The sequence below is a fragment of the Microcebus murinus genome, chromosome 1 (genome assembly GCF_040939455.1).
Source record: "Microcebus murinus isolate Inina chromosome 1, M.murinus_Inina_mat1.0, whole genome shotgun sequence".
NCBI classification, from domain to species: domain Eukaryota; kingdom Metazoa; phylum Chordata; class Mammalia; order Primates; family Cheirogaleidae; genus Microcebus; species Microcebus murinus.
Genome location: NC_134104.1, coordinates 93,414,453 through 93,431,576, shown reverse-complemented (window position 1 = coordinate 93,431,576; position 17,124 = coordinate 93,414,453). Strand labels below are relative to the sequence as shown.

The 17,124-nt window shown below is 36.2% G+C and overlaps 1 protein-coding gene across 3 annotated transcripts in view; it reads left to right on the top strand.

Moving 5' to 3' along the window:
- Nucleotides 1-17,124, top strand: part of SERPINI1 (serpin family I member 1) — a 78,498-nt gene that overhangs the window by 14,716 nt on the left and 46,658 nt on the right. The window contains exon 2 of one of the 3 annotated variants that reach the window (XM_076004105.1): nt 11,064-11,173. The exons of the other annotated variants lie outside the window; for them this stretch is intronic. The gene's annotated coding sequence lies outside the window, so the exon portion shown is untranslated. The remainder of the gene's footprint in view (nt 1-11,063; nt 11,174-17,124) is intronic. 3 annotated transcript variants of the gene reach the window in all.

Genomic DNA, 17,124 nt, shown 5'->3' with positions numbered 1-17,124 from the left:
ACTCTCATATCAGCTGCCTTTTACGTCTTACGCTAATTAGAAAATTTTATTTTTTTAATTTGATTCCTGTCTTTTAACTGCCACAAAACATATTAAGACATCATGCTTTTTACCCTTGTAGAAACATAATGTTCAGCTAGCTAACTAGCATAATAATCCATCACTGAGAACCCTTAACCATATATGACAAGCTGCAGTATAGTAATTGCTATTTTATACAAGACAATCGTGTGACTATAAGGCTGATGGCTTAAAACCATAAATCCAGTTTCATTTTAAATATAATAGTAGACCATCTGATATTTTAAGTAATATTTAACTCTTTCCTCCTTTTTAGAATGACTTGCATATGAAAACTTTTAACAAGAAGATCTCATTTATTAAATGGATCCAGAATTCCCACCAAACACACCTTAGAATGCAGGAAGTAAGCTAATAGCAAAAAAATCCAGCCAAATCCTTGCTGTTAAATTTACTTTATTCATCCATTAGCCCCTTAAGCCCTTATTTAGAGCTTGTTTATTTATAACAAACTATTTAATTTACTATTAATGCTATTTAATTTGTATGTTTAGGCAAATTAAGAATCATTCAATTATATAAACCAAAGATGAGGGGGGGGAAACTATGGAAGTAAGAAAGAATAGTTGTCTGAAGGGTATGTGTCTTCATATCCCAGAGAAGTCGAGAAACCCATGAGCCATGGGACAGTGTGTGGTGCTCAGCAAATATTAGCTGGGTGAGTGAGGACAGAGCCAGTAAGTTCAAAAAGATGGCCTTCAGGCATGGCAAGAGGCTAAATTATTGTATTTCCAGTTTTATGGTAAAAAAAGATTACATACTTTCTTAAAGTTTCATGCAAATGGTTAAAATAAACAGAAATTTTGGTGCTGAAGAAGTAAATTCACATCTATTGGCAAAACACCCAGCCAGGATGATTTATTTTCAGAGAAATTAAGGAAATCAAAGCTTTGCTTTTCTCTTTGTGTAACGACATGTATATTTTACCCAAATACCTAAAATAACAGTTAACATTTAAATGTTTGCTTTAGAGATGTGCATATGAAATGATTAATTATACACTATGCAAGCTTTCTCCCTTCCAGGTTGAATTTAGGAAGCTCTACAAGAAGTATGTTTTTGGCCGTGCAGTTTAGTGTCAGAAAATAAGAACAAGATTGTAAACAGAAATTTATGAAATAGGCCGGGCGAGGTGGCTCATGCCTGTAATCCTAGCACTCTGGGAGGCCAAGGCGGGCGAATTGCTCGAGGTCAGGAGTTCAAAACCAGCCTGAGCAAGAGCGAGACCCCGTCTCTACTATAAACAGAAAGAAATTAATTGGCCAACTAAAAATATATAGAAAAAAAAATATATAGAAAAAAAAATTAGCTGGGCATGGTGGCGCATGCCTGTAGTCCCAGCTCCTCGGGAGGCTGAGGCAGGAGGATCGCTTGAGCCCAGGAGTTTGAGGTTGCTGTGAGCTAGGCTGACATCATGGCACTCACTCTAGCCTGGGCAACAAAGTGAGACTATGTCTCAAAAAAAAAAAAAAAAAACAGAAATTTATGAAATAGAAAAGACAACATAGAGCAATGAGTTTACCTTAATGTATACGACATGTTTGTATATCATAAGAAGATTATTTAATATTATGTAAAGAGAAAGTAAAAGCTTTTAAGGAGGCAATGGGTGTCGTGTAGAGGGAATTCTAGACTATGTCCTTGCTTTTTGAGAATGAAATTTTACTATAGCCTAAGCAGTGGTATCTTTATATACATATATTATCCTCCATAGTTTTTATAACAATCCTATGAGACAAGTACTATTGTAACCTCCATTTCATAGATGAGGAAAGTGAGTTATAGAAAGTTATATAGGTTGCCTCAGATATCACCATGTAGTACCAAGTTTGATTTGTTTCTAGCTAAAACATGGTTCTACAATATAATCATTAACACAGAAGTAACCAGAATACTTTGTATATTTCTATGGAAAGGTCTATAGTTACTACACAGTGTTTGTGTATTGCAACTATGAATTCTCTTGCATTCTTAAAATTAAAAAATTAGGACAGTTACAATTATAGACATGAACCCTATTAAAAAAAACAAAATACATATATAAAAATTCTAATGTCAGATGAAACTGGAGAATGTCCATTGATAATACAAAAAAAAAAATATCACTATACTATTACTTTAAATCAGGAATCTCAAACTGGCATCTGGGCAGATTGAAATTCTCCTGCTTCGCCTCATATCAACTGAATTGTGTTTTGCAGAATTTATATTTTAGAAAAAGAAGTATTTTCTTTAGGTGAGGGATACCCTCTTTAGTTTCCACAGACCTCACTGTTCTCTATTATACTAGCCCAATTCACACATTCTTTTTATCTGCTAAGGCACTGCAGACTTCTGAGTTTGTTAGAACTTTATATCATAGACCTTTGGTAAATTTAAAACAACATGCTATTGAATTATTAACATAATTTTTGGAATATGTTTGGTAAAATGAGGTAGACCTGTAATTATACAAAGTAACTCAAACTATATCAGAATAGTTTTTCAAAGCTTAGATCTCTACAAGCTAAGATTAAATTATAGAGCATAACCATCTCCATTAAATTCCTTTAAATGTTTTATCCCTGTAAAAGAGTAGGAAATAGAGTTTTTCTTAAGCCACATGAAAAAATTGATATATGTTAAATTGCAAGTGCTTACTCTATTGAATATGTAGATTTATCAGAGAATAATATTGAGGTTATTGACAGTCAGAACATGGTGATAAGTTGTCAATGCTATTTTTAGGCTGTTAGCTTGATTATCAGGATAAAACTAATTGGTAAGTGATATGCAGCATTATCATGTATGATTGGTTCTAATATGTATGATTTGTTCTAATTTCCTATATATAAGGTATTAAAGAAGCCTCTAATATTAGCCAAAAATTGCCCTTTATGTGTGAAAGGGCAACATTTTAGAACTATATTCTGTTCCACAATATAAATGGATTTTGTTCCAAATTGTGTTGTATGAAGTTGAACTCAATAAAATTGTCAATATTTCACTATTTTTTACTTATCATAAAAGGCAATTCATATGTTCCAACCTGACACATTAGCTATTCCAGCCTAGATAGTTTTGTTCTAAACTGGGAAGGCATTATTTAACAGAAACTAATATACAGGTTTATTTCTAGATTAGTAATAAACATGCATTTTATCCCTGCTTTCTTCCAGGCCCTGAGCTCACATGGAAAATCATTTTCTCTCTTCATCCTCCCAAGTCTGGCATATGTTGGGAGTTTCCAGAGATTGGCTATAGTTCTTATACTCTTTTCCGCACTCCCCAGGAAATCTCATCCATTCTGATAGTCTTCAGTGTGCTCATAACTCCCAATTGTATACCCCAGACCTATACTCTGAACTCTAACCACATTTATCTACCTACTTCCTTAACTTTCCATGTGGATGTCTCATAAGCATCTCAGATTTACCTATCCAAAACAAAATTTCTGATCTTTTCTCTCGCCCCTCTTAGGCCAACCTTCTCCATCACGAAAGGCACCTCTACCCATCCTGTTGATCCAGAAAAAATGTAAGAGTCATCCTGATTCACCCTTCCTTTCAGTTACCTGTGCCATGTCCAATCTGTCTCTTAAGTATATCCAGAATCTAATTACTCCTTTTCTATCTCCATTGCAACTACCTTAGTCTGCTGTCACCTCTTACCTGGATTGTTGCAATAACCACACAATTTATGCTTAGGCTTCTACTCTAGGGTTCCTATACTCCATCCTGTGAATATTAGCTTTTTAAATTGTACTGCATTTAAGAGAAAATCCAAGTCCTTGCTGCCTGCAAAGGACCTGGCCCCTGCATATGTAAGCCAGCCTCCTCTTTCCCTTTGTTCACTAAATTATTTCAGTTCCCTTTCCTCACAAAGCTCTTTCCTGTCCTCAGGCCTTCACATTATTCCCTCCTCAGCTCTTATTTAGTCCTTCAACTCTCAGTTTAACACTTACTCAGAGAGGCCTTTCCCAATCCCCTCCTTAATCTAAAATAGGCCCCCATTATTCTTACATATAGCATACTGTGACTTTTTCTTCATTGCACTTAACACAGTTTGCAGTTAGATATTCAGCTGTCTGTTGATGTGTTTAATGTAATTTTTGTGAGGGTAGGGCCCTCGTCAGCTGTGTTCAACACTGTGTCCAGTGCCCAGCACACAGTAGGTGCTGTCTGCTTGAAACAAAAAACATAGTCTATCTTGAATGTTGGTTCTTATGGAAAGCCAGATGTTCAGAAGAGGATGTAATGATGAAGGGCCTCTCGAAATGTGGTGTGGTACCTGGAACACAGAATTCATTTCAAATCTCATCTTCATTTTGGGTGACTTAACTTTTCTGAGCCCCTAGATTGTAAGCTTTTGAAAGCTCCCTATCTTCATAGGGGCCCAGGGATTTTGAGAATCACTGTTCTAAAAGATGAGAGAATTGTGTTTTGAAAAAGGCCTTAGATAGCAATACACCTTTAGTCTCAAAAAAAAAAAAAAGAAAAAGAAAAAGAAAAAGGCCTTAGGGCTTCTGGCATTTCTTGAATACCTGCTATATACTAGGCACTTCCTATATTTTCTTTTATTTATCCACTCACAGTATCATGAAAAAGGAACTTTGCAAAAGAGGAAACAAAAGTTTATTTACTTAAAAAATATTTGAAAGGGACGGCCTTGTAAAAATAACAGGAAAATGCCTAATCCTATAATTTCCCCAGTAACAGTTGAAGATCAATCTTATGAGTTGTCTAACTAACAGGTACCCTGAAGGAGTTCTGTTTTGTACAACTTCTGAAAAGAGCCGAATGGATGGAAAAGAGATGTAAATCTCTCTTTCAAAATTGGATTTTTAAAGAATCTGCTTTTACAGAGTTCTTGAGTAAACAGCAGAAGAATGAGTTACAGCCTCAACCACATCTAAGGACAGAGTCACATCTCCTGTGATAATCCCTTCTCCAAGGAAGGGCAGGAAACTAACTTTTAGACTTTGACATCCTTGCAGTTTTTATTATCTACCCTCTACCACTTTTGTTATCAAATGACAGCTATCACTATTGTTTTCTCATTTCATACACCTTAAAATCAGCAAGCCACTTGGCCTTGCTGGTGGCACCTACTTCTCTTTCTTTGGGGTGCCACGCCATCTCCCTGGTCTCCCCACCCCCCCTTTTCTTGCTCTTTTTCTCTCTCTCTTTCTGTTCTTCTAAATTATAAAATAAATTTTACTTTTATCTTAATCTCTGAGTGAGAAATCTTTCTCCGCCTGTGCCATGAGCACATACTAACCTTTCCACCCTAACAGTATTTACTGAGCATCTACTATTTATCAAGCACTTCTCTAAGCATTGGCAATAGATCAGTGAACAAAACAAACAATGTATGAAGATTGGGAGTTAGAGGCAGTGAGGTAGGTACATTAGAATAACCTCTGTGGCCTTTTTAAAACTACTGAAGTCATCTCCATTGCCTATTATTGACCGGCTATTTTTTTTCTCTCTCTTTTTTTTTTTTTTTATTTCGGCATATTATAGGGGTACAGATTTTAAGGTTTCAATAAATGCCCATTTGCCCTCCCTCCCCCCAAAAGTCTGAGTCTCCATCATGACCATCCCCCAGATGGTGCACATCTCACTCATTATATATGTATATACCTGCCCCCCTCCCCCCCACCACCTGCCCAATACCCTATTACTGTAGTACCTATGTGACCACTTAGGTGCTGTTCAGTTAATACCAATTTGCTGGTGAGTATATGTGGTGCTTGTTTTTCCATTCTTTGGAAACTTCACTTAATAGTATGGGTTCCAGCTCTAACCAGGAAAATATAAGATGTGCTATGTCACCATTGTTTCTTAGAGCTGAATAGTACTCCATGGTATACATATACCACATTTTATTAATCCATTCTTGGATTGATTGACTGGCTATTTTTGATGAGGAATATATTATGTTTTTCAGGTATGCTGAGACAAAGGTTGAAAAACACATGTCGAAATCTTGTCTAGAACCAATGTCACTAGGATAATAGCTAACAAATTAGGACTGTATATCAGAAGACTGTCAATGTTGTTAGCCTAAAGTATATATGTAAAAATAGAGACTGTGGAGCCTTTATGTAGTGATGCTACTGTCTTCTGGTAAGAAATATTAGAATGTATGCTTGATAGAGTGCTCCTCTGGGTATATTATTTTTGATTTAATTTTAAAGACATTTGGTATCCCATAACTTTTTTAAAAGGAAGGAGGAAAATAGATTTCTTACTCTCCAAAATTATATGTTAACCTTACTTCAAGCTCCTTTTTCAAGAAGAGTATTTATACTCCCCATGACTGTGGTTGGAAGAGACTCAGTTATGCCACATTTACCTTTGTTTTATCCAGTTCAATAATTTGTGAGCTCTGCAATCATTTTTATATCAGTTAATTAGGCATGAAATCCAGGAGGGAGAAAGGAATGAGCATTAGAATCACCACAGGATGTCACAAATCCCAGAAACAAGGGAAGTGAAAATTCATCAACCAATTGAACCACACATTACAGCCAGACTCTGGGCTATGGAGATCCAACTTTTAACAATTGAAATCGATGAACGTGCCTCTTAAAGCCCTCTGCTGGTCTATAATTGTAAAATGTTTACAAGCATTTTTTTGACTGTTCATGCAACCAAAATACTTAAGCAATTGTCAGCACCCTACTTATTTCTATGGTGTGTATTTTTCATTAAGTTACAGATTCTATCATAAATCTGTGTTTTGCATAGTGTATCAAGATTGTTCAAATTTGAATATTTTAAATGTCAGCATAAAATAACATTAATGTTTATGACTTGACTTTAAAGAAATCCATAGTGTGAAATCTGAATTTACATATCCTTGGGACATACAAGGAGTGTCACTAATCAGATAAATTCTTTAGAAGAAAAACTTCTGATAGAGCTATAATCAAGAAAGGAAGTTAATTAAAGACACCTGTATTGTTTGTTTGGTTATACTATAGCATAACTCATTTTCAGGCTGCTACTCTATAGAGTTCCCAGATTTGACCAGCTAAATCCTTTAGTTTTCTTCCACTTTAGGATTTCTCAGTCTTTGCTGGTCTGCATGCCCACCATGGAGTTTAAGGTTGAACTGTCTTTGTCTGTGTACTCGCCAACCCAGACTGGCTGCCTGCTGCTTGGATTCCCACCAGCACTTTTTCTTTCTCTACTAACAGTCCACCAGTCAGCTTTCCAAGTTGCATTTTTCTTTTTTTTCTGCTATTCACAAATATCTTTGATAACTCCTTCTTGCCTCCTCAGGCAGCTCAATGAGCCATTCTGTTGGCTGATCTGATATTTCCAAAGCATATCCATTCAATAAATCCGATTCCTTCTTGACTTTTATTTCCACCTTTCAATAATCCTAGCAGTTTGGGGTTCATATTTCTCACTATAACCATTAACATATAACTCCACATCTACATTTCATCAGTTTATCTGTGTGGGGAAAATGGTGCATTTTATATATATATTTATATATATATATAATATATATATTTTATATATATAAATAATGGTGCATATATATTCCAAGATAATAGTTTGAGAACACTTCCTAATTAAAACCCTGAAAGAAAGCACATGGCATTTGGTGATCACTCCAATTTGATCTTCCTTTAGAATAATTTCAGATCTTTTTATCTGCAACACACCTTCATCCCTCATTTGGAGTAGGCAAATGGCCAAGGATACCCGCAGATTTAATATTTTAAAATCAATTTACAAGTGAAAATCAGTTCTTGTTTTAAGAAAATAAATGATGGTCTTCGACTACTTCAGAGGAGCCCATTGTGATATGGTTATGCTTTTGTAAAAAAAAATCTGTTATTTTAGGTTAAGAGGGTGGGAGAGAGGAAACCATGAGAAGCCCGTGGTTGGTAGAGGAAACTTGTACAATACAGACCAATATCACTGACTATTGATTCTTGTAGTTAAGAAGTTACATTACATTCTTGTAGTTAATGTAAAATGTGACTTTGACATTACAGCATAAATATTCCTTTAAAAATATCTTTTCATTTGTTTTTCACTTTTTTCTCTGCAATCTCTCAGATTCTGGTACTACTGAAATAGTTTAGGTTTAAGTTAATAAACCTAAAGACTGTATTATTAGGTACTAAAACAAGTAGGTGTTGCTGATTTTCTAAAATTGTTTTCTCAATTAAACTTCCAAATAAACATATCTGATCAGCAGTAATACATATAAGTCATCTTTATTATTTTGGAAGATATAGATAAGTATATACTCCTTGTAATTAATATGGCAATCATAGCCATGAAAGTAATGTCTAGTCCACCACTACAATTATTTAGATTAGCTGCTTGTTTTCCATTGATCAAAAGAAGACAACCCACCCAAAAAAATACAAAAACAAAACTGAGTAGCTACAATATGCAACCAACTTTCTGCCTCAGACTTTAAAAACAATGGATTCTGAGCCTCAGCTGACTCTTCATTATGTCGCAAGTCTAAGTCACCATGTGAAAAATAGAGTTGGTGACTCTATGTAAATGAGGTTTTCCATCTGTATGGAATCAGCTCTGTGAGATTCAAAGGGTGCTTAAACAACTACAAAGGATTTATTAAAAAGAGAGAAGTGAAACTATCACTGATTAGTATATTTTGAGAGAAAGGCACATTGAACAGCAACCTTTGAATAATCAAGTTAGTTTAACACAGTATCAAATGACATTAGTGCTAGATGGAATCTGAAAGATAGAAGACCAACCCTCCCCTTTTTACTGAGGAAGCCTAGAGCTCTTCCTAAGACCAGCTTTTTGAAGGGACCTCAGTTACACTAAACTGTAAGATCACTGAAGACAGTGTATAATTGTTGCTTATATCTATAGTGTTTGTACAGTGCTTGGGACATATCAAATTTTCAAAATATTAATACATATGGTTGATTAATAAATTATTTTATGAACAAATATGAGTAAAAGAATCAATATGATCTCCTGTCTGTTACATAGGGGTTTGTGTTATACAACTCATACTCAAGGTTGATTTTATCTGTTTTCAAAAAGTTCTCTTATTTTTTTAAGTAGCCTGAATTTTCAGTGACCTCTCTCTCTCTCTCTCTCTCTCTCTCTCTCTCTCTCTCACACACACACATACACACACACACTCACACAAACACACACACAATGAGATATAGTCATTGAACTTGCAATCATACTTCTTATTGGCCTCTGTACTTTGAGATGAACCAGGATATAAATGTCCCTAAACACCCTTCTTATCAGTTCCTAGATAACTAAATCTCTAGCCAGAGTAAAACTATCAGGCATGTCCAGCATCCTGATTTACATAACATAAACCCCTATTCAATAAGCAGCAGATTTATATTTAGAATGTATCCTGTATGCTTATAAGTCTTTCATCTTCCTTCTTGGACCTGCAGGTGTCTGGATCCAGTGCCTATGTCCCCTGACATCCCACATATTTTTTTCTTCTCTAAACATACCTTTTAGTTTTTTTCTTCTATGCTACATCTTTAAACAGGCATTTCTTTGGATGTATTGATTTTTAGCAAGACATTGATCTATGTGAGTTGAACCATCTAAAATGGCCATAACAAATCTGGGACAATTTGGAAAATAAATAATGATATCAACATATTATAGCCCATATAAAATAAATACATATGAGCCCATGCTAATACAAACAAATAATCTGAATACATAAATAAATGGGGACAAAGGGACAGCTATTCTTCATAATGTGTTTCCCCCAAAATAAGACAAGGTCTTATATTTATTTTTCCTCAAGAAGACACCCTATGGCTTAGTTTCAGGGGATGTTATTTTCCCCTCAAAGCCTCAGCTTGCAGCATGCACAGGATGGCTGGGACCTGACGGTGGAGCTGACTTTGTTGGTGATCTGCCTGCGCCTTTCCGGTCACCTCTGGCATAGTAGCTGTCATGATAGCTCAGATGAGAAGAACTGCTCTTCTTTACCGTTCCTCGACGAAATGCATGGGTTGTGCAGATACGCTGCATAGCCATGACCATCACTAGGTCTTATTTTCGGGGTAGGGTTTATATTGCGCAATGCTTAGAAATCCTGCTAGGGCTTATTTTATGGGTAGGTCTTACTTTTATGGTAGTAGAATCCCAATTGATGAATGTAAGAAGAATGATGGAAATAGAAAAATCACAATTTTGTCAAACACCACAATAATTGTTTCAGATAAGAATAATCAACAGATATTAAAATTATGTCCAAAAGTATGAGAAACAGGATAGTTACATAATCTTAAAGTATCCACCCAAAAAATACTTTTTCACAGATTGGTGGAGATTAAGGACACATGACAACTAAATACAACGGGGGATCCTAGATATAATTCAGGACCAGAAAAAGTACATTAGTGGAATAATTGGAAAAACTTGAACAAGATCTATAGATTAGTTAATAATACCACATGAAGCTAATTTACTGGTTTTGATAATTATGAATTAGAGGCAATATGTTAACATTTCAAGAAACTGAGTGGAGGGTACATAGGAACTCTGAGCTTTTTTCATTTTCTTTGTAAGTCTAAAATTATTTCAAAATTAAAATTAAAAGTATGTTTAAATAAATAAATAGGTTGTAACACTCTCTTACAGTTGAATGGTCCTTTATAAAAGAAGCTTAAGACATAGGGAAGTTTTTATAATCCACGTGGGACACAGGAAATAGATGCTGACCTTTCAGTGACTTGCCCAAGACGACCCATTTGTGGAGCCAGGTGTTCTGTTAGATCTCATTTTCCTCACTACAGAAACTGTTGGACTTTACTATTTCATTCTTATAACTACAAAGAAGATGGAGAAGGCATTATTATTCCCATTTTATGGATTGGAACTAAGTTCCAACAAGAGTAAAAACTTGCTGATGGAACACAGATTAATAAGTAGTGGAGTTAGAATTCAAGTTGAAGTCTTCTCTTAACTCATTTTCTTTCTTTTCTTTTTTTGAGACAGAGTCTTGCTTTGTTGCCCTGGGTAAAGTGCAGTACATCATCATAGCAACCTCAAACTCCTGGGCTCAAGAGATCATCTGGCTTCAGCCTCCCAGGTAGCTGAGACTACAGGTGTGTGCCACGACATCTGGCTAATTTTTCTATTTTTAGTAGAGCCAGGGTCTCACTCTTGTTCAGGCTGGTCTCGAACTCATGAGCTCAAGCCATCCTTCTGCCTTGGCCTCCCAGAGTGCTAGGATTACAAGCCAACCCAGTTTCTTTTCATTCATATTACAAAAATATAGCCATATCTTTCTTTCATTCAAGGACATTTGTTTGGAACCTACTAGTCAAGACACTGCACTGAGCACTATGTGTACAAAATATGGACATGGCTTGTTGGGGGCCATCTTCAATGAGGGGAGTTTTGAAAGAGAATTTGTCCAGGTGAAAGAGACTAGGAATATCATTCTAAAGGATAGTGCTTAAAATTCTGCTTCAGTAGCTTCAGGATAGCTGAACACATGAAGGCTCACAAGAGGCAAATGAGTTCATCCATGTGCCAGGAGGGTGGCACACCCCAATTCCACAGTGACAGAAGCTCCTGTGCACGGGAGCCTTCCAGACCTTGCCCTATGTATGTTTTCATCTGGCAGTTTATTTGTATCCTTTAAAATATACTTCATAAACATAAATAAATTTGCTTCTCTGACAAACTTAAATTAGTCTTGCTGCTCATGTATTTCTGTGGTTCAGCTGGCTGGCCTCATCAATTTCTCTTGAGTTGTGCCATTAATTTGGTCTTACCAAAGTTGCAGTAGTTCTGGTAGGAGGAGAGCCTGCTGACAGCTGAATAACTAATTTTAAGAGAAAATGTGCCTGCCTGGCTTTAGAACTCTGAGCATTGCACACTGCTCTAGTACCAGGGCAGCAGAAGGAAACTGACCAGAGAATAATTATAACCTCCAATCCTCCAATACTACGACTCTGGGTTGAATCTGCTGCCTCAGCTTAAATTGGAGCTGGAGACAGGGGTTTCCTCAATTCTGGAAGTCTGACTCCAAATTATATGTGTGTGTATGTGTGTCTGTATGTGTGTCTGCGTGTGTGTATGTGTGTGTCTTGATTGCGTTTACAACCCTTAACTTGTTGAAACTCTACAGATTGTTTAAGTGGAACATCTCTCCTGACTTTATCTAATGTGGCCAAAGATTACACAATTCAAACGACCTGAATTTGCCTTTCTTTCATTAGTGTCACATGTGTTCAGATCAGCCTGCAATGGGGATAAATTCAACATCATGAGGATTTAATTCATTAACATATTAGATCCGTTCATCACCACAATTCTGCAAATGACAATGTAGCCAAGTTCAGGGAAAGTAAGACCAGATGATTATTCTCTGCAGGGTGTGTAGATTTGGATCTTCAACTTTGGAGTGCCATTGTTTTGGTGGCAGAGGGAATATATACATCTGTATTTGAACAAGATTTAACACTACAGCAACTGTGCCTGGTGTGCAATTAAGGCAAATGAACTCTTTGCTTGTGCAAGAACTCTCTTATACCTAACCTGAAGCTGGAAAAAACAGTATCTCTTGTATGGTTTATTCAGGTGTGATCTTTTGCTATGAGGCTGCTTTTAGACATTTGAATAATAGAGTTAATACATTTGAGATCACAAGTATTGTCTTAAGTTTGTCCATTGCAAGACTGGCCACTGGGTTGCAGGAGCTTTGAGGCTTGAAGAGTCCAAACAACAAGCTGAAAGTTCAGTTATCGCAATTTGTTTGTTAAACCATTCATTGTCCTCAGGTTAAAAAGTTATAGGCCTCTATTTAATGACTGATGCCTTGCTCAGATTCTCTGTTAATAAAACCAAATTTCCAGTTGTAACCCTTTCTAATTGTATTATCAAATGAATTGGTGTAAAAAACTTTAATCCATGTTAGGCTTAAAAATTTAATTGAGGTGGTAGAGTGGAGGAATGCAATACTTTTATTGTCTGACTAATGTATATCTTTATACAGTGTGTTATCCTTCAACTAAGATTACTCATTTTACCTTTACCTCTAACAATTGTATAGTCTGATGTCCTAATTTCATAAGACATTAGAGTGATTTCCGTTGCATAAAAGATAGCTTTCATTGCTTATAAAATGTGCTTCAACACACTCAATAATGTCTTCTTCAAACTTACATTGCATTGATGGCATCTGGCAACCCCATATGGTGAAACTTAATTACGACCTTTTCAATTAAATTATGGTTGGAAACCCACTTCTGGGTTGCAGCTCAGCGATCTACTAAATTTCTCAGTGACATTCAGAACATGAAATAATTTTGAGAGAATAAATTTGCAATACAAGTGGGAAAAAAGGAGAGGGTTTTCAATCTGTAATAATTTATTTTTCAAAATTCATTACTTGTGCAATTTACTTTCCAAGCTAATTATAAGCAAAGATGAGTAACACTGCCTTGGCAAGAGTCTGTGCTTAAGATATTTCCATATGTTAAAGCAGAAATACCTAGCACAGTACTTATATGCAAGTAGAATGCCATGGAAAATATTCTTAGGGCAGGTTCTACAGCTCCTTCAACCAGCCTTGGTCTTGGCTAAGGACTTTGCATCCCATTTTATGGAGAAAAGGGAGCCTGTCAGAAAACTTCCATGGTCTCTAACTACCACATGTTCCCACCTAAAAGAATGTGTACCAATGTACTTTGACTTTTCTCCTGTTTCTGTAGATGCATTCTCTGTGCTTCCATCTAAGGCCAACCCCTCTACTTACATTCTAGATCATCCCCTCTCCTCCTCTCTTGATAGAACTCCTGCAATGCCCTTCTCCCCTAAATAATCAATATCACCTTCCTGGATCATTACTACTAGGAAAAACAAATGCTGTCTTTTTTTCTATATTAAACAAACAAGCAAACAAAGAAAACTCTCTCTTAAATATCCACCTCTCCATCCAGCTACTGCCTCATTTTTCTCTTTTCAAATGAGTTTTTTCTTTGCTCAGTTTCTAAGTCTTTCCTTCTCATCCTTCCTTAATCACTCTAATCAAGATTAATCACCTTCCTTCATGCTCTTCTGCAGTCTCCACTCCAGCTGTGTTGGATTCTTGCTGATCTTTGGACCAACCAGACAACACCCCTTTCTTAGCATTTGCACTTGCTGATTTCTGGCCTCTGACCCCAGATATGCAGAGCTTGCTTCTTCACCTTTCTTCTTTGAAGCCATTGTGCAAAACTTACCTATTCAGTGAAGCCTTTCTAATCTTTTTATTTAAAATTTCCATATTCCTCACTGCTCACTCCCTTATCCCCTTTCTCTGAGTTTTTCATTTTTCCAGGATAGTTATCACATTCTAATATCTTATATAACTCACTTTCTAACTAAGCTCCATTACAGAGGTTTTTGAAGTTTTTAATGTTTACCAGGCAACGTAGACAGAAGTCTCCTTTACAAATAAATCAAATGCCCCATGACAAGAGATGTTGTGGGAATGGGGCCTGAACTTAGGAGCCAGACCTCACTGACTCTCTGCTCACTATTTATAAACTGTGTGGTCTTGGGTAACTACCCAAAGTCTCTGCATCTCAGTTGGCCCATGTGTAAGTGTGGATGATATACTCAAATCATTCACTCAGCAAACATTGAGTGCAGACTTGGGCCAGGCAGTGGGCTGGCCCAGATAGTCCTAGTGAGGCAAATGTGGTTCCTGTCCTCATGGAGCTTACAATCTAGGGAGGGAACAGATATTAAGCAATAATCCTAGAAACAAAAGTGAAAATCACAGCCACTCGATTGTAAAGGAATAAATAAGCTGACCTGTAAAGAGCCTTAGTAATTAGCGCTCAGATACTTCCTCCTTCCCCATTCCTCTCATACTACCACTCCCTGTTTCACCCAGTTTTACTGACAGGCATGTCCCAGTTGATATCCTACTAACTTGCTTTTCGAATTTGAATGTCTTGAATAATAGCCTGAAATGACCCTTAAAAATACAGGCAACTGAGGCAAATGTCTAGACTTTCTGGTTCAAGAGTTTTAGTGACATGGCTTCCAAACTGCATTTTAAGAAACTAGGAAGTTCTAATGCAGAAGTCACCAGACCACATACTGGGAAGTGTTGATTTAGAGAAGTGGTTTTATTGTCTACCTTTTTAATAATAGGTTATAAAAACATTTTAAAGTTATGTCATGCTGAATAAATTATGCTCTCCTAGAAGCCATTTAATCTAGGACTTTTGACTCACATTAATGATATTAATGATCCAGAGAGACCACATACTCACTATCAAATCTTACAAGGTTCTAAATCTTAAAATAACCCACCCCCCTGAGCACACTTTTTGTTCCCTACTAGCTTCATTGCAAAAATTACTGGAAGAATTGTAAAATGCTATCAATTTTAATGTCTAAAATATAAGGAATAGTAAGAGAGCCACAATCAAAAAAAAAAAAAAAATTGACCACAGAGAGCCATACTGCCACAGACACTGAGGACAGCAATCAACAGATGGTGCTGACTGCTGCAATTATTAAGCCATGCAGATCCAAATATGAACATAATTTCACTCTGTTAACATAAGTATACTAAGTCAGAGAATTCTGAATTATGGTTTGTGTCCATGATTTGAGCTAAGGTCATAAATCCACCAAAATATTCCTTAGTAAGTAATAGTCATAAGGTAAGTTAGATATTACAAGCATATCTTATTTTATTGTACTTTTCTTTCTTGTATTTTATACAGATGTATTTTTTATAAATTGAATATTTGTGGCAACCCTGCATCAAGCCAAGTCTATTGGTGTCATTTTTCCACAAGCATGTGCTCACTTCATGTCTCTGTGTGACATTTTGGTAATTTTTGTAATATTTCAAACTTTTTCATTATTATATCTGTTATGATGATTTATGATCAGTGATCTTTGATGTTACCATTGTAATTGTTTTCAGTAGCCACAAACCGCACCCATGTAAGACAGCAAACTTAATCCATAAATGTTGTATGTGTTCTGACTGCTCCAATGACTGGCCGTTCCCCATCTCTGTCCCTCTCCTCAGGCCTCCCTATTTCCTGAGACACAACAATATTGAATTTAGGCCAGTTAGTAACCCTCCAACGGTCACTAAGTGGTCAAGTAAAAAGAAGAGTCATATATCTGTCACTTTACATCAAAAGCTAGAAATGATCAAAGTTAGTAAGGAAGGCATGTCAGAAGCCAAGATAGGCTGAAAACTAGGCCTCTTGCACCAAACGACCAAGTTGCGAATGCAAAGAAAAAGTTCTTGAAGGAAATTAAAAGTGCTACTCTAGTGAACATAAGAATGATAGGATAGCTGACATGGATCTTCTATCTAGTGGTCTGGATAGATCAAACCAACCACAACATTCCCTTAAACCAAAGCCTAGTCCAGAGCAAGACCCACTCTCTTCAATTTTATAAAGGTGGAGAGGGGTAAGGAAGCTGCTGCAGAAGAAAAGTTGGAAGCTAATAGAGATTGGTTCATGAGGTTAAGGAAAGAAGCCATTTCTATAACATGAAAGTGCAAGATAAATCAGTAAGTGCTGATGTAGAAGTGGCAGCAAGTTATACAGATCCAGAAGATCAAACTAAGATCATTGATGAAGGTGGGTACATTAAACAACAGATTTTTAGTAAAGACAAAACAGTCTTCTATTGGAAGATGATGCCGTCTAGGACTTTCATAGCTAGTGAGGAAAAAGTCAATGTCTGTTTTCAATGCTTCAAAATGACAGGCTAACTCTTTTGTTAGGGACTAATGCAGCTGGTGGCTTTAAGTTGAAGCCAATGCTCATTTATAATTTCAACAACCCTAGAGCTATTAAGAATTATGAAAATTGTTGTATAAGTAAGGTAAAACCATAACATCCCAAACCTAGAGATTAAAGGCATGTTCTATAGCTTTGAAGAGATGATTGTTTTTGGGCCTTCATCTACTGTTTTTCACAAATCAAATAGCCTTACAGTCATTCTCTAACATTAAGAGTTTAAGCCTTAATTTATTTTTATCAATCTGGTAAGTGACTACTGGTACTTTAGTGTGGTT